We start from the raw sequence: 25372 nt of genomic DNA, 5'->3' as shown, positions 1-25372 counted from the left end.
TGTTGGCAAGGGAGGAAAGGAGTTGAAATAGGAGAGGAATGGGGCTGACACAGTTCTGAAGAGTGCAAGGGAAGAAGAGAAAACTTCCCAATCTTGGACATGCCTGAGATCCAATGACATGCAAAGCTGACCAGCACACAAGGTGGCCCCTTTCTTTTCTTTTATTCTTCCGTTTCTCTGTTGGTCAGCGTTTTGAATCTTCTTCTAGTGTAAGCCCCAACTTGAGAGTACAACCTTAGTGGGCGGAGGTGTGCTCATTTGTGTCTTACTGTTTTTTGTGTGCTTTATGTGTTTGTTGACCTAATGATTAATTTTTGCTTTTATTTGATGAGTTCGGTTTTTAACTACATGAGTTAAGTGATTTAAGAATGATGGATGGTCAATATGCAATAGGGATAGAGGGCAGCTAGATACCCATGTTTGAGCCTTGTTTCCTTTGAATATCCACCAACACATGTTATCCCAGTGAGCCATTTTGAAGCTTTAATCAACATAAAAGGCACTCAAGTTATTTCCTTCTGTCTTTCCTTCACAAAATAACCTGCAACGGTTACAAATTGTGAAATCATATAAGTAAATTCTTTTGTCTTGAATTATCTCAATGATTAATACTTTAATCAACATAATGCTAACTGCTTTAAATTTCTTTATTCTACAATTTTATTGGCATGCTTGAATTCCATCTTGAAGTTTCCTCGTGACTGTTTTCATAGCATAATTTGGTAACATTTGGATTCTTTATGAAAAGTTTATGGACTTGGTGATGGTTGCATTTCTTGAAATCAGGGGGTTGTCTAAGACGAGTTAGAACTTTAATCTATTTTTTTCCAGCGAGCTTTGCTATATTATGTTGGAATGCAACTTTTCCATTGTCCGAATTCTTGGAAATATTATGACCGGATGCCCATGGTTATTTTTTCAGGTAGGCTGAGGTGAAGAAGTGCTTATGAAGTGAATCTTTGAAAACATTGATGATGAACAAAAGATTCATAATCTTATGGTAATTGTACTAGAGAATTTGCTTGCAAATCTATTTTCTCTTAATGTAAAGAGACATAACAGAATATGGTCATACTAGGTCATTAGATAAGATAAGCATAATGTATAGAGACATATAGAATATATAGTGTATGTAGTGTATATAGTGTGTGGAGTGTATTGTGTGTAGTGTGTGTGCATGTATTGTGTGTAGTGTATATTTCATCTGAAGTGTGTGTTGTGTATTTCATCTTAAGTATGCGTGTGTTGTGTGTATTCTGTGTATGTGTGTTTAATTTGTGAACAATGTGAATAGTATGTTTATTGTGTACATAGTGTGTTGTGTGTATTAGGTATTTTGTGTATGTGTGTTTTTAATGCATGTATTTTGTGTAGAATGTGTTTATTTTATTTATAGCGTGTACATTGTGTATAGTGTGTGCACTGCATTATTTACTTTGTGTATTGTGCGTGATGTATTTTGTGTATTGTGTGTAGTGTGTGTAAGTGTGGTTTGAAGTGCATGAATATTGTTAACCTGTGTATATTTTGTATAGTATGTGTATATTTTGTGTATAGTGTGTTATGTATTTTGTGTATAATATTCATCTGTATTATTTATAGTATTCCGTGTATAGTCTGTGTATAATGTCTAATTTATGTATTGTGTAGTGTATGTGTGTGTATAAGTGTATTGAGTGTACAGTGTGTATAATGTGTGTTAATTTTTTATACAGTTGTATGTTTATTTTGTGTATTAGTATGTGATTTGTGTATTGGTCTTTGTGTATAGTGGTGTTTCTATATTTTGTGTATAGTCTTTGATTATGCTCAATATATGTAGTGTGTTATGGGCGTGCATTTTGTATATTTTGTGTAGTGTGTATGTATATGTGTGTACGTGTGTATTTTGTCTAATGGGGGTGTGCAGTGTGTGTATTTTGTATGGGTTTATTTTGTGTATAGTGTGTGTAGTGTGTGTTTTTCATGTAGTGTGTCTAGTGTGTATTTTGTGTGTATTGTGTGTGACTATCACATTGTTTGTATTTTGTGTATATAGTTGGTATTATGTGCAATGCAGGTATTGTGTGTATGTGTTTTTGCAATGCATGTATGTTATGTACATATGTGTGCAAGGTATTTATTTTGTGTAAGCTTGTATGTATTTTGTGTGTAGTGTGTGTGTTTTATTTAGTGTGTGCAGTGTGGGTATTTTGTGTACAGTGTGTATGTAGTGCAGTGTGAGTATTGTGTGTAACTTTTATATAGTATGTGTATAGTGTGTGTAGTGTGTTGTGTAGAGTATACGTATTTTGGGTATAGTATGTTGTGTATTTTGTGAACAATATTTCGGTGTAGTCCGTGTATAATGTCTAATTTATGTACTATGTGTAGTGTATGTGTGTGAGTGTGTGCAGTGTGCATATACTTTATGTAAAGAGTGTGTAGTTTCTTTCGTCTGTAATGTGTGTAAGTTGTGTTTATTTTTTGTACGGTATGTCGTGTTTGAAATGCATGTATTTTGTGTATATGTGTAGTGTGTATTTCTGTATTGTATATGTGCAGTGTGTTTATTTTGTGTGTGTATATGTGTGTAGTGCATGTATTTTCTGTATAATGTTTGTATTTTGTTTAGTGTGTGCAATGTGGGTATTGTGGATATTTTGTGTTTGTGAGTATGTAGCGCAATGTAAGTGCCTATATTTTGTGCATAGTACATGCATATCTTTTGTTTAGCGTGTGCATTCTGTGCATATGTTTATGTATCGATGTATATTTTATTTATGTATGTGTCCAGAGTGTGTATTTTCAGTGTATTGTGTATTTTGTGTATAGTTTTGTGTCTGTATTTTGTGTATAACATGAGTATACTGTATGTGTGCAGTTATGTATTGTGTGTAGTGTATGTGTGTGAAGTGTTTGTATAATTTTTGCAGTGTGTATTTCGTTTGTAGCGTGTGTAAAGTGTGTTTATTTTTTGTACAGTGTGAGAGTAGTAGGTTTTATATATGTTTATATATGTTTATGGTGTAGTGTTGTGTGTAATGTGTATTTTGTGTATATATTGTGAGAGTAGTAGGTTTATATATGTTTATGGTGTAGTGTTTTGTGTACAGTGTATTGTTGTGTGTACTGTGTATTTTGTGTATATATTGTTTTTGTATTTTTCGTATAGTATGTGTATTAATGCAATAGTTTGTATTTAGTATAGTTTGTATGTGTGTATAGTGCAAGCGTATACAGTGGGGAGTGGGTGTACAGTGCATATATTTCGTGCGTATAGTTTGTGTTGTGTTTGTTTTATGTATGTGTTAATTTTATGTATACTTTGTGAGTGTATACTTTGTGAATAGTGTGTGCAGTATATGTATACTTTATATATAGAGTATATAGAGTGTGTTGTGCATGTATAATGTGTATACTTTATGTATAGAGTGTGTAGTGTGTGTTTTACTTGTATAGTGTATGTATAGTGCGCAGTTTATATTTCGTTTGTATTGTGTGTCTAAAGTGTGTTTTTTTACATTGTGAGTAGATAGTTTATTTTGTGTATAATGTGTAGTGGCTAGTGTGTATTTTGTGTATAATGTGTTTCTGTATTTTGTATATGTAGTCTTGTGTATTATGTGCATTTTATGTAGTGTATGTACATTATGTATTTTATATAGTGTGTATGTGTGAGTACAATGCAAGCATATTGTGTATAGTGGATGTGCAGTGCGTCTATTTCGTGTATAGTGCGTCTAGTATGTTTATAGTTTTCGTTGTGTGTGTATTCTGTACATGTTTATTTTGTGTGTAATGTGTGTGTGTGCTGTGGGGGTATTTTGTGTTATGGGTATTTTGTGTATATTTGTATTATTGTGTGTGTGACTAACAAACTGTTCTATTTTGTGTATATTATTGGTATCATGTGTTTTATGTATGTGTATATAGTGTTTATGTATGTGTTATGCATGCATGTATTTCGTGTATATGTATGTATTTTATGTATGTGTGTAGATTCTGTGTTTATAAGGTGTGTAATATGTATTTTATGTGTATTATTTTTATAATGTGTGTTTTGTTAGTGTTTGCAGTGTTATGTGGAGGGGAGGTTGTGTGTTTAGTTTATTGTTGTATTTTGTGCCTGGTGTGTTTGTACCGTTGCTTCTGTATGTATAGTATGTGTATGATTTTTAATTTATGTACTATGTGTAGTGCATAAATTAGTGTGTGTAGGGTGTGTATACTTTACATAGTGTGCAGTGTGTGTATACTTTATGTATAGAGTGTGCAGTGTGTGTTTCGTTTGTAGTGTGTGTAAAGTATTTTTTTATAGTAGTGTGTTTATTTGTTGTATAGTGAATGTTGTGTGTATTGTGCATTTTGCGTATAGTGTGTTTCTGTATTTTGTAGTGTGTATTTTTTATATGTAGTTTGTAGTGTGTATGCATGCATTGTGTGTAATTTTAGAGTTTGTACTGAGTGTACGGTGCAAGCGTATTGTGTATATTGGGTGTGTTGTGCATGTATTTCGCGTATGTCTAGTATGTTTATAGTTTTTGTTGTGTGTGTATTTTCTGTACATGTTTATTTTGTGTATAATGTTTGTAGTGGTGCGTTTTATGTAGTCTATCTAGCGTGTGTATTCTTTGTAATATGTGTGTGTTGTGTGGATATTTTGTGTATAGAATGTGTAAAGTGTGTATTTTGTGTATAGTATGTGCACTGTGTGTGTTGTTGTGACTAGCACACTGTTTGGATCATGATAAGCAGTGTGGGATTGAGCTGGCAGTTGATGAAGCTGGACCACCTGGTTCACAAGGCACGGGCGAAACTAAAAAATAAGTTGGTGCAAAAATTAAAAAATATAAAGATAATAATATTAAAATATTAAATTCAAATATAATGTCTTTTCAATTTCGATGTGTCGCCCTTTTTTGAAACCGTGTCGCCATTTCTCAAATCAGTGAAGCGACGAGGCTCTAGATAATTGTTTTTCGGCGTGTCGCCATTTCTTGAAACACATTGAAGAATGGCCTCATTTTCAATCTTGTTAAAAATTTCACTCTCAGTATATACAACTAAGATATCATTTATCCAATCGTCTCCTATTCTATTTTGTAAATCTGTCTGGATAAGTTTAACCGAAGAAAATATACTCTCTCGACAGAAGCTGTTGCAACAGGAAGGATCAGAGTCAACTCAATCAAACGATACCCAAGGGAAATCCTTGTGAGACTGACCAACTTGTCGATATTGAAGCTAGCAAAGGAGTTTCTTGGACTAAGGCAATTCATGCAAATAAGCAATTCTTTATTTGTTTCTGGGAAATGATTTTCCATCTCTTGAATAAGTAAATCAAGAACCTAATAATTATCTGAAATTAGAATAAAATGAAATATTTAATAATAATCGCAACTAAGAAATAAAACATTAATCATACATGACAATAACCTCCACCTTGTAATGATGATAATTTGTAACGTGTTAGCCTCGCTTCATTCGCACACCAAACTTTGACGGTATCATTAATATTGATGACATCAATGGAATTAGCCTCACAAAACTCTTTTAACTTGTCTCAAGAATTGGCTCCATCCATTCTCTCTAATAGAAAAGTTATTAGAATGGAGGTATCACATTTATATATTAGTTTTATAATAGAATGTGAGTATAAGGAGTAATTGGAAAGTGAGGTCCATTTATCAAAAGTAGTAAAAAAGCAAAGTGGACAACTTTTCACGGACGGATCAAAATGGTAAAACTGAACAACATTTCACTGACGGAGGGAGTATATTTATTTAAATAAAGAATATACTTATATGAACAATAAAATGATTAACAAAAGCATAATCAGAACAAAATTTGTGAGAAAATGAAAATATTTTGAATTATAAAAAATGTAAAAATTTGTTTGTGTGATGTACTATTAGGATATGGATACTGATTTAATCGACTATTGTGTATAATACACGATAGTGCTACTTAAATTGTATTTTAAATAATTATTTAAATATTATATTTAAAAATAAATATTTTAAATATATATAGATAAGTAATATCAGTATCCGATCCCACGAGTTTTACTTTCTGGATCGATCATATAATATGATGATAAGTAATGCCTTATTCTACTACACGCAACATGTCACGACCGCATTTTCTAAGGATAGAAAACACGGTTGATCGCGACTAGGGGAGGATTAAAGAAGCGGGGAAGAAAGGGGAAAATCAACACAACTCAACCACAACCCGAAACAAATGGGAATAGCTCGAAATAAATCAGAGTTTTGAACAAAATAGACTTGAGTCTTTTAAGATGCACAACGGAAGCAAATGAACGCGGTTCCATGTATGAAGACATGAACCTCCGAGAGTCAAAATCTGACTGAATAAAATGTCTTGTCTCCATAGCACTTCCTCCACCACTTCGCTGCTCAACCTGCACATTTAGAAATATATGCAGGGCTGAGTACAAAAAGTACTCAGTGAACACATTGCCGAAAATTACACATATACATTTGAACATATTGTCAAGCCATCATCATAGTAACACTCGGGGTGTTGTTGAAAAGACCCGAGCTTACTAAAAATATCACATTGGACTGCAGTCCCTTTTTCCTGTACTTAGCCATATCTGATCACATTGTGCCGTTGAGATGGTGTTCTCACACGGTCACCTTACATACATGTGCCGGGAAGGTGGCCACCTTCCACGGTCACCTTCTCTGCCCAACATGTCAGAGGTATCCTTGTGCCGGGAAGGTGGCCACCTTCCTCGGTCACCTGCTCTGCCCATCATGACAGAGGTAGCTTGTGTACACTAGTCCGAGCGGGGACACCACCCTCACTGGGACCCGAATTCGACTTATATCATCATTCATAATTCACTTGGCCTTAGCCAAACAGATAGGCATCATACACAAAAACATTTATGGCAAGACAACATCTTTAAAAATCACGAACATGTGTTCAAGTTTTCATAAAATACGATTCGTATTTTTTTAGTATAAGAAAGCTCACCTCGTTTACTTAAACCATTCAATATCCATTTAAGGCAACCCTCGTTCCTCGAGCTCACGTACACACAATAATCCTTGCCAACATCACAACATAAGTCAGCCTTCCATAAACTCATTTTTTTTCCTATGCATGTCCTATCGTTCCTCTCTCATCGTTTTTCTCAATTTACCCAACCCAATGTTCAACACAAGAGGGAAAAACACACCATAACATATTTCAAAGTGCAACACCTAACCACACCAATAAACACACTCCTTGGACATACATGCATCATATAACACCATAAATCTTGAAAATAAGCACTATTTTATTAAGGCATAAAACTGGCAGAACTGCGCGACCGTTTTGTAAATATCACTAAAAATCCATCTGACCTCATATGAAGCTAAAATTTGGTCACAACACAGTAGACACATTCAAGTTCAACCAGTTAAAATTTCACACCGAAATAATATCATTTGGTCAGTCAAAACATTAATACAACACTCTGGTTGGAACATAAAGATTCGGGCAGCATTGCGCAGTTCGTTTGAAAAATTCACCATAAATTCATACAATGTCCAATAAGGCTGAAAATTTTACAAGACTCAGAAGACACTTCAAATTTTCATCTAGTTTAAGAATCACATCAAACGGAGATCATTTGGTCGGTCAAAAAGATTTCGAAAGCTTCTGGTCGAGAACACATGTTACTGGCAGAATTGCGCAGTCGACTTCAAACATTTTTCAAAAATTCATTTTTCAACAAAAAGGGCTGAAATTTATACGAGACACAGAAATCACCTTGAAATTTACTCAGTAAAATTTTCATATCAAAATTCGACCGTTTGATAGGACAATCACACATCAGGAAATACTGTTCGAACGTCACAAATTTCAGACTCAAAATTTCGAAATTAGAGTTTCTTTCCCAATCATCCAACCACAAATTCTCATGCTTATAACACACAATCATGCTTGATAAGACTCTTATAAACATGTTTGCACATAAACTTACATCATTCACCAAGGATTCAAAACAATCTCTACATAAACTCATTCAAAAATCGCATAACTATCAAAGTTCTCACGCAAACTCACTTTCCCACCGATTAATTTTGCGATCTATGATTCCTACACTCACTATATGCATGTAGGGATCAAGAACATGGTTCAATGAAGGAGATGAGAAGAAAATCTTAGTTATACCTTTTTGAATCAAGAAAAACGAACGGTAGAAACAAGCGTTGGCACGATTCGTCGGGAACTCTTGAAAATCCACTCCAATTGATGCAAGAAACAAGAATTGAATGGAGGATTTTTGGAGAGATTGTAGAGAGGGAGGGGAAAAAAACGTGTGGAGTGAGGGAGAATGGGGGCTAGGATGAATTTAGAGATAGGGATGAATTTAGAGATAGGGATGAATTTAATTATAGATAAGCTTGGTATTAGAGATAAGGATTACCTTATCCATTAACCACTATATATATGTATGTAACATGTAGTTTCATGGTGTGTGGAATAAGAGGAGCCATATTTTCCTATCAAACAAGAAAGTCTCCCTTCTCTCATATACTTCTACAAATCAACACCAATAAATAAAAACCCACAAATAAAAAGAAGGCAAGGTTTCGAAAATTATGGCTAGAAATTCAATAAGGAATTTATTTGGTATTTACTTGGAGAGGAATAGATTCACAATTTAGGAAATAAACAATGAACATTCCATAAACAAGGGAACAAAATAAATTAAATCTCCAAGTATGAAATACTGAGGGAGGGGGCGAAAATTTGCTTAACTCGCCGCAAGGAAATAATTCAACTCTTAATTTAATTGGGTGGGGGAATAAAATGTGGCAAGATTTAATTGGATTTAAAAAAAAAATAGCTAAAGGAAATCAACAAGGTACCAATTAAATCAAAGAAACTAATTCATCCTCCTAATTAAAATAGAGAATATTCGAAACTTACAAAAAAAAATAATGGTTAGAGTTCGAATCTCATGTAGCACAATTTAGGGATAATTTGATTTGGATTTAATTTGGATGAATATCCCAAAACAATTAATTAAATCCAAGAAAGAATAAATCTTCCAATAATTGGAGGGGCCGACAATAGCTACTTTATTTGGCTAGAACAAGATGCATGATCTTATTTAAATTGATTTTCCCCGAATTAAAATATAAATACAAAAGTATCAAATACTTCATTCCCTATCACCCACGAGAATTATTTCACATAATTCACTTAATCACATAGAAACAAAGAAATTTCATAATTGAAATTTCAAATCAACTTATTAAATAAAAGTCACAAAATTCTGGGATGTTACATCCTTCCCCTCTTAACAGAAATTTCGTCCCGAAATTTAGGATGTATTTAAACAAAAAGCTCGGGATATTTCTCCTTCATTTTCTCTTCTAGCTCCCATGTTGCTTCTTCCTGTCCGTGGTTTTTCCACAAAACCTTCACTGTAGTAATCGACTTGTTCCGAAGCTGTTGCACCTTTCGGTCTAGTATTTCTACCGGCTTTTCTTCGTAACTCAGGTCAGGCTCTAAAGCGACTTCTTCGTGGCGAATCACATGTTTATGGTCGAACACGTACCTTCGAAGTTGGGAGACGTGTAATACGCTGTGTACGTTCCCAAAGTTGGGTGGTAATGCCAAGCGATATGCTACTGGGCCAACTTCCCTCAGAATTTCATAGGGTCTCACGCGAGGAAAAAAAAATAGAGTTGATCTAGCCGTTGTAACTTTGATAGGAACTGAATTTGGGATTCCAAAAGAAATATTCGAATCGTTCTTGCTTTGTGTAGGCTCCAAGGTAACCATGAAAACAGAACGATTATAATGATTTCAATTACGTGAGTATTTGGTTCACCACAAACTCTCACCAGTTGCTTGTAACAAAGGTTTTTTTTTTTTTTTTCACGAAATGCGAAGACTAGGCTCAATTGGGCTCATTATGCTCACCCCCAGAAAAGAAAAGATACAACTTCAAAGGGCTTGAGCTTTACCCATAGAGCTTGAAAATTTTATTGTGGGAAGAGCTTGCCAGAAGGAATAAATTGCGAAAGTGAGAGTATGATGAATAGAATGTAGATGTCAATAATATGTTGCCAATGATATAATCAAAATGAACAGTCAAGTAGAAAAGTTTCAAGTATCCCCAGATGATAACAAGAAGACCTGAGATGGTTGGTTACAAATGGATTTGAAAAGAATGGGAAAAACAAACAATTGAAATTTGCTCAACAACACTAGATAGAAGATCATATCAACGAAATTTTTAGAGTTTATAAGCAGTTCAGGGAAACTAACTAATAAAGAGGGCAACAAGAAGAAATTAGTCAAGGGAGAAGCAATGTGCCAGCTTTAACATAGAGCTTGCAGAAAAGCTCAAATCAAGAGACAACAGTCATATTTGAATTCAGAAAATGAGAGTACTTATGTAAAACAAATAGCTTGTCAATAAGTATGTCTGAAATCACAAAGGGTCAAATTAAATGGTTTAAGGTCTCACCAGATGGCTACTCCAATATAGTAAGACTGAAAATGATTGGGCTCAAGTGGATTTGAGAAAGAAGAATAACAAGGAACTACCCTTTTGGGTCAACAACATCGTGATACTATATCACGTTAACGAATTTACAAAGTTTATAACCAAGTCACGGAAATTAACTAGTAGAGAAGACAATCAGAGCAAACTAGTTCAGGAAGAGAGCAAATTACTTTAGACTTGGAGTTGCTAAAGAGCTCAAAGCATGATGGAATAATTTTTAGTGGAATTAAGAAGAGGGAACTACTCATATAAAATAAAGAGCTTGTCAAGAAGCACTTTTGAAAACAAAAAAAAGTCCACTAATGATCTTTGAAGAATATTATCATTGAAGAGACAATAGTTTAGGGAAACATGTTTATTCTGAAGGCTATAAATAAAGCAGCTCCGAGTATAAGAGTTTGCTGACCAGAATTCAGAGAGTCAAAGTATTGCTTTTATACAGAATGAGTAGACAATGACCGTAGTCACTGGAGGTTATCAGAAAACATGAGGGAGTAAGCTCAAAACTGAAAGTGATTCACAGCCTTGACATAGAAGAGGGAAAAATAATGACACATTACCTCGCAAAAGAAGTCATTTAAGTTCTTAATCCAACAAAATTATTTTGATCAAGGGGGATGCGAGAAAATGGAATTCATGAGAATTCAAGTAAGCGTTGCTGCTTAATCTTCTTGATTAACTACAATGGTGATACTCCCTTTTTAACTCTTTATAGAGAATGGTAAATGGGTTATGTGAAACTTTGGTCACAAGCTACTTGCACCTTATGATCACGTCAGATGACCATATGTGGGGATTACGACTCTTTGGTACTCTCGGTTCGTCAGAACTGTCATCCTCGTAACACGCCGTTTCTGTTTACTTATTATTGTAAAGCTAGATTCTTTGTTTACATTGTAATCATATTCTCTTGCCATGTATGTGTTCATCGCTTAGTTGGATCAAAGGTATGATCCTTTGGAGTGATTGGATTGTCAAGAAAGACAATGGCTAACCCAGATTATTCATGTCATTGGGACGTAAAAACATCATTTTGTTCTATGTTGGATTACTTTTCTCGTGACGAAACTTCTTTCTTATCGTGTACTTTCTTATCGTCGCTCGGAAAAACGAGAAATGTTCATACTGTACTTCTAAGTTCGAGTTCATATTGTGTTCTAGAAGGAACGCATAACTAAGTATTCTAAGTTCTTGGAAATTTTGATTTCCTCATTCTAGCAACATGATTCAATGACTAACTCAAAAAGAGATGTCATTTCACCAATTGGTACCAGACTCGGATACTTTATACTTCCATATTTCATTACCTTTTTTCCATTTAGGAAAGTTACTTCTTTTATTTATACATTCACAGTCTTTAGCCAAGAAAAGACATACTAACTCTTTCTTTAAGCACGCTACCAAAACAAGAAACATCAACTCTTTCTTTAAACTTGGTATTTTCATTTGTTCACTCAAATTAACTGCATGAGTTATTTCTCCATTTCAAACTTTTAAACATCTTGACTTTCTTTTGAAAAAGAACAAGTTACCTTTTTCCTCGTTGAGCGCGATTGGTGGGGGTGCTAAGAGCATTTTCATCAATTATACAGTCTAGTGGAACAAGGCTAGACCAAAGATTTTCAAAGAAGACTCTCGGGTTCAGAGCGAGAAAGAAGGCTCTGATACCACTCTGTCACGACCGCATTTTCTAAGGATAGAAAACACGGTTGATCGCGACTAGGGGAGGATTAAAGAAGCGGGGAAGAAAGGGGAAAATCAACACAACTCAACCACAACCCGAAACAAATGGGAATAGCTCGAAATAAATCAGAGTTTTGAACAAAATAGACTTGAGTCTTTTAAGATGCACAACGGAAGCAAATGAACGCGGTTCCATGTATGAAGACATGAACCTCCGAGAGTCAAAATCTGACTGAATAAAATGTCTTGTCTCCATAGCACTTCCTCCACCACTTCGCTGCTCAACCTGCACATTTAGAAATATATGCAGGGCTGAGTACAAAAAGTACTCAGTGAACACATTGCCGAAAATTACACATATACATTTGAACATATTGTCAAGCCATCATCATAGTAACACTCGGGGTGTTGTTGAAAAGACCCGAGCTTACTAAAAATATCACATTGGACTGCAGTCCCTTTTTCCTGTACTTAGCCATATCTGATCACATTGTGCCGTTGAGATGGTGTTCTCACACGGTCACCTTACATACATGTGCCGGGAAGGTGGCCACCTTCCACGGTCACCTTCTCTGCCCAACATGTCAGAGGTATCCTTGTGCCGGGAAGGTGGCCACCTTCCTCGGTCACCTGCTCTGCCCATCATGACAGAGGTAGCTTGTGTACACTAGTCCGAGCGGGGACACCACCCTCACTGGGACCCGAATTCGACTTATATCATCATTCATAATTCACTTGGCCTTAGCCAAACAGATAGGCATCATACACAAAAACATTTATGGCAAGACAACATCTTTAAAAATCACGAACATGTGTTCAAGTTTTCATAAAATACGATTCGTATTTTTTTAGTATAAGAAAGCTCACCTCGTTTACTTAAACCATTCAATATCCATTTAAGGCAACCCTCGTTCCTCGAGCTCACGTACACACAATAATCCTTGCCAACATCACAACATAAGTCAGCCTTCCATAAACTCATTTTTTTTCCTATGCATGTCCTATCGTTCCTCTCTCATCGTTTTTCTCAATTTACCCAACCCAATGTTCAACACAAGAGGGAAAAACACACCATAACATATTTCAAAGTGCAACACCTAACCACACCAATAAACACACTCCTTGGACATACATGCATCATATAACACCATAAATCTTGAAAATAAGCACTATTTTATTAAGGCATAAAACTGGCAGAACTGCGCGACCGTTTTGTAAATATCACTAAAAATCCATCTGACCTCATATGAAGCTAAAATTTGGTCACAACACAGTAGACACATTCAAGTTCAACCAGTTAAAATTTCACACCGAAATAATATCATTTGGTCAGTCAAAACATTAATACAACACTCTGGTTGGAACATAAAGATTCGGGCAGCATTGCGCAGTTCGTTTGAAAAATTCACCATAAATTCATACAATGTCCAATAAGGCTGAAAATTTTACAAGACTCAGAAGACACTTCAAATTTTCATCTAGTTTAAGAATCACATCAAACGGAGATCATTTGGTCGGTCAAAAAGATTTCGAAAGCTTCTGGTCGAGAACACATGTTACTGGCAGAATTGCGCAGTCGACTTCAAACATTTTTCAAAAATTCATTTTTCAACAAAAAGGGCTGAAATTTATACGAGACACAGAAATCACCTTGAAATTTACTCAGTAAAATTTTCATATCAAAATTCGACCGTTTGATAGGACAATCACACATCAGGAAATACTGTTCGAACGTCACAAATTTCAGACTCAAAATTTCGAAATTAGAGTTTCTTTCCCAATCATCCAACCACAAATTCTCATGCTTATAACACACAATCATGCTTGATAAGACTCTTATAAACATGTTTGCACATAAACTTACATCATTCACCAAGGATTCAAAACAATCTCTACATAAACTCATTCAAAAATCGCATAACTATCAAAGTTCTCACGCAAACTCACTTTCCCACCGATTAATTTTGCGATCTATGATTCCTACACTACTATATGCATGTAGGGATCAAGAACATGGTTCAATGAAGGAGATGAGAAGAAAATCTTAGTTATACCTTTTTGAATCAAGAAAAACGAACGGTAGAAACAAGCGTTGGCACGATTCGTCGGGAACTCTTGAAAATCCACTCCAATTGATGCAAGAAACAAGAATTGAATGGAGGATTTTTGGAGAGATTGTAGAGAGGGAGGGGAAAAAAACGTGTGGAGTGAGGGAGAATGGGGGCTAGGGATGAATTTAGAGATAGGGATGAATTTAGAGATAGGGATGAATTTAATTATAGATAAGCTTGGTATTAGAGATAAGGATTACCTTATCCATTAACCACTATATATATGTATGTAACATGTAGTTTCATGGTGTGTGGAATAAGAGGAGCCATATTTTCCTATCAAACAAGAAAGTCTCCCTTCTCTCATATACTTCTACAAATCAACACCAATAAATAAAAACCCACAAATAAAAAGAAGGCAAGGTTTCGAAAATTATGGCTAGAAATTCAATAAGGAATTTATTTGGTATTTACTTGGAGAGGAATAGATTCACAATTTAGGAAATAAACAATGAACATTCCATAAACAAGGGAACAAAATAAATTAAATCTCCAAGTATGAAATACTGAGGGAGGGGGCGAAAATTTGCTTAACTCGCCGCAAGGAAATAATTCAACTCTTAATTTAATTGGGTGGGGGAATAAAATGTGGCAAGATTTAATTGGATTTAAAAAAAAATAGCTAAAGGAAATCAACAAGGTACCAATTAAATCAAAGAAACTAATTCATCCTCCTAATTAAAATAGAGAATATTCGAAACTTACAAAAAAAAATAATGGTTAGAGTTCGAATCTCATGTAGCACAATTTAGGGATAATTTGATTTGGATTTAATTTGGATGAATATCCCAAAACAATTAATTAAATCCAAGAAAGAATAAATCTTCCAATAATTGGAGGGGCCGACAATAGCTACTTTATTTGGCTAGAACAAGATGCATGATCTTATTTAAATTGATTTTCCCCGAATTAAAATATAAATACAAAAGTATCAAATACTTCATTCCCTATCACCCACGAGAATTATTTCACATAATTCACTTAATCACATAGAAACAAAGAAATTTCATAATTGAAATTTCAAATCAACTTATTAAATAAAAGTCACAAAATTCTGGGATGTTACACAACATCTCCACTTTAAGCATTTGGAGACTTAGCTAGAAATAGCAAAGATATCAAAATCCGTCATCTTTATCTTCTTCTCGATTTTTTCAGCCACAAGCCTCCAAGAGAGAGTAGTCCAGATAGGGCACTCCTCCTCTTGTCAAGATGTTCCCTATACCTACAAAGGGGTGTAGGGAAACAATGACTAGAAGCCACATTGACCTAGACTGATCGTAACCAGGTAATGAAAAGCTTTGAGACCTATTTACAAGTAACCAATTTACATAACGGGGCTGTTTAGTTGCAAAGTTATATCTCGGGATTAAAATGTATTGTGTTTGGTTCATGAGATTGAATCTCACAACTCCATTCTAAATGGATAATCATGTGATAATTAGTCATAGCAACAGCCAACTCAGTGGAGGATTCAGATTAGTAAACGGAGGGGGCAGAATAAATATTACTAGTTTGGTTTAGGGCGGAAATGACTATTTTTTTAAATCATCTAGGCGGGGAGGGGGCAGTCGCCCCTAGATCCGCCAGTGCTCCAACTAAAATAGTCTCACAACTCTATCCTAGGCCACATCTCATCATTATTTTGTCTAACAAACCGAACAACCGAATAGTACTCTTGAATATTAGCACATCCATTTTAGCAGCAAAATGCAGTCAAATTCACTTATTTTCTGTATATAAACACGAAAATGTCTGACAATGAAGCTATAAACATGAAACATGAAGCACAAGATAACACGAAATCACAGATCAAAGTTGTTCTACCAACACCAGAAAATAACTGCCACTCTGTTCTATGCCAAAATTTTAAAAACTTAAATGCTACATATATTCCAACTACAACAACAAGAAGAAGAATAGAGATGAGAAAAGTAAAATACCTGCTTGTTATAGATATCGAAGTAAATATTAAAAATGCCCCAAAGCGCGAAAAGCAAGCTGAGCACCAACGTTTCGGCAGAGCTCTTTGATTTGGGGGCTCTAGAAGGTATCCTCGGTTACCCTAGCTATGACGCCATCTGATTTCCCCTTGTAACTACCAAAATTGATGGTAAATGTTTGGCACGAAAAAGAAGCTGAAGCAAACTACGAAGACTGGTGATCTCTAAGGATCAATTTCTCCGAGGATGAGAGATAGATGGGATGTGAATTTGACTGCATTTTGGTGCTAGAATGGATGTGCTAATATTCAAGAGTACTATTACAATGTGGTTGTTTGGTTTGTTAGACAAAATAATGATGAAATGTAGCATAGGATAGAGTCGTGGTACTATTTTAGTTGGAGCACTGGCGAATCTAGGGGGTGACTGCCCCCTCCTCGCCCAGATGATTAAAAAAATAGTCATTTCCACCCTAAACCAAACTAGTAATATATATTCTGCCCCTCCGTTTATTAATCTGGATCCTCCACTGACTTGACTGGTGGCTATGACTAATTATCACATGATTATCCATCTCTCTTCTTCTTCAAAACCCTCTTCCTCGCCATTCTTTTCCATATTCTTTCTCCAAAACAAATTTTGTTGTTACAAAATTTAAACTTTGCCGCCTTGTTGTTCTTTCTCCATTTTTCTAATCCCTTGATTTGTAGTGTTAATCTTCCTCTCTGTTTCTCTAATTTTTCAATTTTATTCCCTTTTCATTTCTCTTTCAAGCCGGAGTTGTCGTGGGGTCGAAAACGAAGCTCCCGTGAGACGATGAACAAATAAATGGAATTTTCTGGTGTCACCATGGACCGACGATGGGGTCGGCCGAACCCGCCCGACTCCACCTCGATCCGTCATTGGTTGCAAGTGTTGAAGGTAATCCGGAAAACACAGTTAGTGACCCGAGTCCGACTTTAAATCAAGAAAGAATCAATGTTGCAAGTGTCGAGGTTAATTCGGATACATAGAGTGACCCTGGGCTATGGAGTCCTATTGCTAGTTATGATTTTCAAATAAGGGATCACGTTCGAAGAGAATACATCTCTAACGGACCTTGCCAACCACATGTCTTTAGGAAAACGTCGTATGGTAAAGAAAAAAAGGAGCTTCCAATTTAAATGGTTTGAGAGACATGTATGGTTGGAATATAGTGTTGAAAAAGAAGCAACATTTTGTTTTTGGTGTTATCTTTTTAAGCCTATTAATGCCAATCAGTTTGGAGATGATGTATTCGTGAGTATAGGCTTTAAAAATTGGAAAAAGGCACTTGCTATTTTTAGAGAACATGAAGGTTTAGCAATTAGCGAACATGATCAGGCCATAATACTTTTTCAAGGGTTTAAAAATCAAAGACAGAGTGTTGAATACAATTTGAGGAAATATGATAAGGAAAACGAGGTCAACTACCGCATTCGCTTGACTACTTCTTTAGATGTGATTCGATTATTGTTAAGATAGGGATTATCATTTCATGGGAATGGTGAATCATTTGAGTCTACAAACAAGGGAAACTTTCTAGATATACTTAAATGGTATCGTGAGCTTATAAGGAGGTAGCTGCAGTTACATTGGAGAATGCTTCAGGTAATAATCAGATGACTAGTCTTTTGATTCAAAAGGAATTAACAAATTGTTGTGTCATTGAGACTACGAATGTTATTTGGAAGATATTGAAAATCGCAAATACTCGCTATTGGTTAATGAAGTGCGAGATTCTTCGATAAAAGAGCAAATGGCTTTGCCTTATTAGATACGTGAACAATAATGGAGAGATTGCAGAAAGATTCTTAGTCTTGGTACATGTCACTGATACTACAACAAAGTCATTGAAGGAAGGGAATGATTTATCTTTGTCACAATTAAAAGGTCAAGGCTATGACGGTGCATCAAATTTGCGGGGTGAGTACAATGGTCTGAAAACCCTTATACTGAATGAAAATGGATATGCGAAGTACATACATTGCTTTGCTCATCAACTCCAACTAGTAGTGGTAAATGTTACTCTCTTCGTCCCGTAGTAGATGTCACACTTGGGAGATGGCACGAGATTTTAGGAGATTTTATTTTGTGTGTTAAGTGGTGAGAGAAAATATAATTTTATAAGTGATGTGAGGAGGAACTTTTTCCAAAAGAGGAAATGTGACATCTTTTGTGGGACAAACTAAAAAGGAAAGTGTGACATCTTCTATGGGACGGAGTGAGTATAAAATAACATGGTGCTATAAGTGATTTTTTCACCATTGTCACTATGAATATAAACACATGTGGATGTGGAACATCTTGTAAAAGGAGAGACAAACTACAAGTTGAGCATGTGAAAATTATCAAATGTCTAGAAAGTGAAGAGATTAAAAGTGGAAGATGTTTAAATCAAGAGATGAGTTTAAGGCGGCCGACCGGGTCACACTCGATGGGGATCACACTTCACTACTTTACTTCTTCTAAAAGGTATGTGGTCATCGATAATTGAAATGCTTGAACATTTGTATGGAGATGGTACTAATCCAGATAATAGTGGTATATCAAAAACATTGGGTATGAGGATTGGAAGCTATGACTTTGTGTTTATTTTACACTTGATGATAGAGTTGTTTGGGTCTACATATGATTTGTCAACAATTTTGCAAAATAGGGATCAAAATATAGTTCAAGCTATATCTTTGATTAATACAACTAAAAGGACTTTGCAAGACTTTAGAGAGAATGGATGGAGCCAATTCTTGAGACAAGTTGAAGAGTTTTTTGTGGCTAATTCCATTCATGTCATCAATATTGATGATAACATCACAGTTTGTTGTGCGAATGAAGCGAGGCTAACATGTTACAAATTATCATCATTACAAGGTAGAGGTTACTGTCAGGTATGATTTATGTTTTATTTCTTTGTTGTGATTATTATTAAATATTTCATTGTATTCTAATTTCAGATAATTATTAGGTTCTTGATTTACTTATTCAAGAGATGGAAAATCGTTTCCCAGAAACGAATACAGAATTGCTTAATTGCATGAATTGCCTTAGTCCAAAAAAGTCCTTTGCTAGCTTCAATATCGACAAGTTGGTCAGTCTCACAAAACTTTATCCGGACGACTTCTCGTGCACTGAATGTATGACTCTTCCCCTATCATCATAAAAGTTATATCAGTGATATAGTTGATAAAGTCGAGTTGTTGAGAAATCTTGCAAATATTTTGGTCGCTACCACAAGAGATAAACCTTTTTCCTTGGGTATCATTTGATTGAGTTGACTCTGATTCTTCCTGTTGCGACAGCTTCTGTCGAGAGAGTATTTTTGTCATGCCCGCATTTTCTAAGGATAGAAAACACGGTTGATCGTGACTAGGGGAGGGTAAAAGAAGCGGGGAAGAAAGGGGGAAATCAACACAAATCGACAATAGCTCGAAACAAATGGGAATAGCTCGAATAAAATCAGAGTATCTCAACAATCAACAACTAAAAAAAAACAATATTTAGCGGAAGCATTTCGAGAGTAGAATAATGCTATGTATGAAGACACAACATATTCTAGACATTTGATAGACATTCTTCACTTTTATGCTCAACACCCACCGCGCTCGTCACCGTTCAACCTGCACATTTTTAAAAAGAAATGCAGGGCTGAGTACTTGATGCACTCAGTGGACAAATGCCAAAACAATTTTATAAAATAGTTATATCATGCCACCATTGAGTGACCTCGGGGTTTTAACTTGAAAAGGACCGAGACACTAAAAATATCTCAAACACAAACTTTCAACTCATCCTCAAATCCTTTTTCCTCATCATTTCAAAACACAACCATTTCTCCTGGAATTATTTAAGAAACTGCCATATCTGTTCTTTAGGGTGCCGTGTAAGGGGGCCACTTTCCACGAGCATGAAAACCGGCCAACCCGTTCGATGACTCACGATCCTCATCGTGTACACTAGTCCGAGTAGGGACGCACCCTTGCTAGTAGGGATGTCAATGTAACCCGAACCCGCGGGCCGGCCCGAATAACCCGATAAAATTACAGGGTTAGGGTTGTAATTTCGCAGCCCGAATTTAAAATCGGGCCATTCGGGCTGACCCGTTCGGGTTACGAGTCGGCCCGTCGGGTTGAAGGCTTCTGCACAGCGAGCAGTTTTTGTAATGGTCATAACTTTCTCTACAAAGCTCCGATTGAGGCGTGCAATATATCCACGCGAAGCTCTTTCGAAGACGAAGAGAATGATATGTATTAGAGGTTTATCAGACTTCAAAATCGCGAGAAACATTGACTCAAACAAGGCTGCTGCACATCCACATATTTTGTGTACATTTTCTAATCAATTTTCTATCATTTCTCAACAAACATGTAAACATACCAAAACATAGAAATATAATCAAAATCATCCAAGACAACTCTCTAAAACCATGCAAAATCCAAATACGTCAACCGACTATATAAGATCACGAAAAAAATCACCATGTGGTTCATGGATTCATAAATACTCGTATATAAAAGCTTTCTTTTAGTATATTTCCAATATAATAGTGCAAAGTGTTTTGACGCCACTTCGTCATTGAATTATGCGTACTTTGATGATTCTTAAAACAAAGATAAATTATTATTTGACTTATTTACAGCTGGAATAAATTAAATTTGACCAATCATAATTCAAGAAAACTTAGAGTTACTCCAATTAGCTAGCATCTTGATAATTCACTCTTTAACAATTCAAAATATTTTTGTTACATCTACGATGCACCTCTCGCGTTATGAAAATTTTATTTAATTTTCTACGAATTGATTTATGTTTGAATTTTGAAATAAAACGTTGATTTATGTTTTAAATACATAAACATAAACATACTATTGATAGATATTTTGTAAATAATTATGTAATGAATAAGTTATTTAAATTTAAATAACTTAATCTTTCTAAAAATATTAAAGAAAATTAAAAATATGTATTTTATTGTTGAATGATTAATTAAAAATATGTATATAATTAAAGAAAATTTAAAATACGTATTATTTTTTGAAAATATTAAAAGAATTAAAAATACACATTGGCCCGAATAACCCAGTGGGTTAGCCCGAAACTCGAAGGGTTAGGGTTAGGGTCGAACTTTTATAACCCGAAAAAATCATAACCCGAATAGCCCGTACCCGAATGGCCCGACAACCCGAACGGGTTTGCCCGAACCCGAACGGGTTGGCCCGATTGACATCCCTACTTGCTAGGACCCGAATTCGATTAAACTCATAGTAGGGACTCACTCCCCACTAAGCAATCATCAACATCAACATCGATCTCATCAACATCAACAACATAATGTGAAACGAGAATGTGGCCGCAAACTCAATCACTGGACCGGCCAACCCAAAAGACGGCTCACGATCCCTAGTCAGACCCGAATTCGATTTCAATAGGTCTAGTAGGGACAACTCTCTTGCTAAACAAACAGATAGGCATTTCTCAAAATAAAAACATGGCATGACATTCCCTTTGCAAACTTTATTTTCCTTAAAACGTATTTGAAACACAAATCACTTTTCTGTCAAAGTCGAGCATCAATTCACATCACATCAACAAAGCCAAGCAATTTATAATATCACTCAATAAATCAACACATAGCACCACATAACATGCGCAACAACACTTTCACTTTGTTCACATATCTCGCCTCATAGCCGCCGCCATGGCCAGCCTCCGTTCGCGGCCACCACTGTCCCGGTCGCTCAGTCTACTGAAACTGCATCGTCGTTAGATTTCGCGGTCTTACCCACCGCCGTTCACGGCCACCACTGTCCCGGTCGCTCAGTCTGCTGAAATTGCATCGTCGTTAGATTTCGCGGTCTTACCCACCACCGTTCAGATCTGAATCGCAGCGAGTCTCCGTCGATGCCTTTCTCGCGCCGCTGCTGTCGCTGCCTCAGTGAAATTCTCCAGCATTATCGCTGTTTTCCACCGCTGTTCGGCCCGTCGCGCCACCGCATCGAAGTTGCGGTCAGCCCCTGCTCCTCGCTGTTCAGGCAGCCTCCGTCCTCTCCAGCAGCCTCGTTCTCCGCCTCCGCTGCTGAGAATTATCGTTGCCTAGTTGCTGCTGCTGCTCTCTGATTTCTCTCCTCTTCGTCTCCTATTCTCCCCTCATCTCTCGGTTTCACAACACCATCGCTGCCTCCAACCAGCAGCGGTCACTGCCGGCGTACCCCTCTCAAATTCGTCGATCCTCCGCCATTCGCTGCTGCTGCTACTGCATCGAGACCAGCCCGTCGCCACAGCCGGGATTGCCACCGCTGCACTCTCGGCTCTGTATGCGCTGGCTGTCACTGCCTCTCTGTCACCGCCGAGCTCCAGCCGTCTTAGCTCCGTTCACCAACCGCCGCCTTCGCCCTCTTATCCCCCCTCTCTCTCTCTCAGTTTTAGAATTTAACGAAAGTGGTGTAACTTAGGAGACTTGTAGTATATAAACATCAAGTGAACTAGATTTGTTCCTATCTTCCGGTGGTTACAGATCATGGCCAAAAATTCCTCAACAGAAAAAGAGAGTGGCTGATTTTGTGCGATTGCAATAACAATGAGGCTCACTTGGGCTCTTAATAATTGGGCTCCCTCAAGAAAAGAATTGGCTTGATAAAAGAATGGAAACGATCATGGCCTGATTTCTATTAACTATAGCCCATTCTATTAATCAGCGAAAAGAATTAAAGGCAAAAATTTCAGCTACGTAAACAACGTTTTGGAGAACAAATAAAAGGTAGAAAATGTCGGGGTATTACAATTTTCTTCGGTAAAACTTATCCAGACTGATTTGCAAAATAGAATGAGAGACGATTGAATGAATGATATCTTAGTTGTATTTACTGAGAGTGAAATTTTTAACAAAATTGAAAATGAGACCATTCTTCGATGGTTTCAAGAAATGGCGACACGTCGAAAACAATGATCATCTAGAGCCTCGTCGTTTCACTGATTTGAGAAATGGCGACACGGTTTCAAAAAAGGGCGACACATCGAAATTGAAAAGACATTATATTTGAATTTAATATTTTAATATTATTATCTTTATATTTTTTAATTTCAGCACCGACTTATTTGAAAGTGTAGTTCCGTCCCTGCCTTGTGAACCAGGTGGTCCAGCTTCATCAACTGCCAGCTCAATCCCACACTGCTTATCATGATCCAACTCAGTTCCATGTTGCAACGTATGCTGCTTCTCATGCAACATGACTTCATCTTGAACTCGAGCTTCTCTCTGAGTATGCTCTTCACTATGTTCTCTAACAACAAGGATTAAGAAATTGTATTAAAAAGTATGAGAGAATAATTAAGTAGGAAAGACAAAGAGAGAATAAAGTAGGTGATTAAATAAAGTAATAGTGATTTGATGTATTATTTTTTATCAAAAAATGAAATGACTCAACTAGTTGAGACATCCAAAAAGGTACTCCCCCCGTCCCATAAAAGATGTCTCACTTTCCTTTTAGTTTGTCCCACTAAAGATGTCACATTTTCATTTTTAGAAAAAGTTTCCTCTCACAATCTTTCCAATCTATTTTAATTCAACTTCTGAAATATGGATTCCGACGATGAACGGTACCAAGTAGCGGTAGATCTGGAGTTCCAAAACTTGGTTGCAGCGGTGCAACAGGAAGCTGACGAGGCGGAGGCGGGGGCGGCGGCGGCGGTAGCAGTCCCTCGGCCGTTCTATCATCGGCGGTATATCGACCGTGACCATGCCGGGGCTGACCGCCGGTTGATGGAAGACTACTTCAGCGAGAACGCCCGTTATCCGCCAGAGATTTTCCGTCGGCGTTTCAGAATGTCGCAACAACTCGTTGTCCATATAGCGACGTGTTTGGCTCAGCGGTTCAAGTGCTTCAACTTGCGATATGATGCCACCGGCCGACCCGGCTTGTCGACATATTAGAAGTGTACGGTGGCAATTAGGCAGCTTTCCTATGCCGAGCCCGCTGACATGTTTGACGAATACCTACAGATGGGCGAAACGACTGCCCTACAGACGTTGAGGCAGTTTTGTAGGGGCATTAAGGATATCTTCAAAGGGGAGTATCTACGGAAGCCAACGGCCAATGATTGCCAGAGTCTGATTGATATGCACGGGACTGTACATCATTTTCCAGGGATGTTAGGAAGCATCGATTGCATGCACTAGGAGTGGAGGAACTGCCCGGTGGCTTGGAAGGGGTAGTTCACTTCTGGTTTCAAAGGCCGACATCCCACGATGATCCTGGAAGCCATTGCTAACTACCGCTTGCGAATCTGGCATGCGTATTTTGGGGTCGCTGGGTCGAACAACGACATCAACATTCTACGATCGTCCCACCTGTTCAATGACGAGAGCCGGGGTGAGGGTCCGCAAGTTAGATTCATGGCCAACGGCACGCAGTACAACATGTGATACTATTTGGCCGATGGGATATACCCTCGCTGGCCCGTGTTTGTGAAGTCGATCCGACAACCCGTTGGGCAGAAGCAAACCTACTTCGCGAAAAAATAAGAGGGTGCTAGGAAGGATGTAGAGCGAGCTTTTAGTGTCCTCCAAGCGCGATGGGCCATTATACGGTGCCCGGTTCGACAATGGCACGAAAATGATGTCTCAGACATCGTGACTGCATGTATCATATTGCACAATATGATAATAGCTGACGAAGGAATTGCTGCAGGGCGATGGACACCGGAAGATGGTGCTAGTTCGAGCTCGGGTATTGCCATGGAGCCCCTGCAGATGGGTGTACCACGTACTAATGAATACTTGATCCAGCGGTACACCGATATGCGGAGCCAAATATCACATACATCAATGCAGGCTGATATGGTTGAAGAGGTCTGGAACCGTAGAAGGAGCGCCGCATAGTGATATGGGTTTTCGGGTTGTTGTTTTTAAAGTATAAAACTTTCGCTGTATAATTTTCCTATTTTATTAATATAATAGAACGAAGTTCTTGTTACACTTTTTTTAGGTTGTGAAATTTTTTTATTTACAATCCAAATTATTTTATTTTAATTAAAATTATAAATTTCATAAATTATAGTCTAATAAAATTTATTGTACTTAAATTAAAAAATAT

General features: G+C 36.8%; 1 long non-coding RNA gene across 1 annotated transcript; it reads right to left on the bottom strand.

The window, feature by feature from the left end:
• Window positions 1–15312: 15312 nt before the first annotated feature.
• Window positions 15313–16597, bottom strand: LOC121790036. Its single transcript, XR_006048183.1, has 2 exons — window positions 16266–16597; window positions 15313–15547 (listed from the first exon to the last, which is right to left on the bottom strand). It is a non-coding gene; the product is annotated as an uncharacterized LOC121790036 (long non-coding RNA).
• Between the last annotated feature and the right edge of the window lie 8775 nt (window positions 16598–25372).

This window comes from Salvia splendens, unplaced genomic scaffold (genome assembly GCF_004379255.2).
Source record: "Salvia splendens isolate huo1 unplaced genomic scaffold, SspV2 ctg393, whole genome shotgun sequence".
Classification (NCBI taxonomy): domain Eukaryota; kingdom Viridiplantae; phylum Streptophyta; class Magnoliopsida; order Lamiales; family Lamiaceae; genus Salvia; species Salvia splendens.
This window is presented reverse-complemented; position numbering and strand designations above follow the sequence as displayed.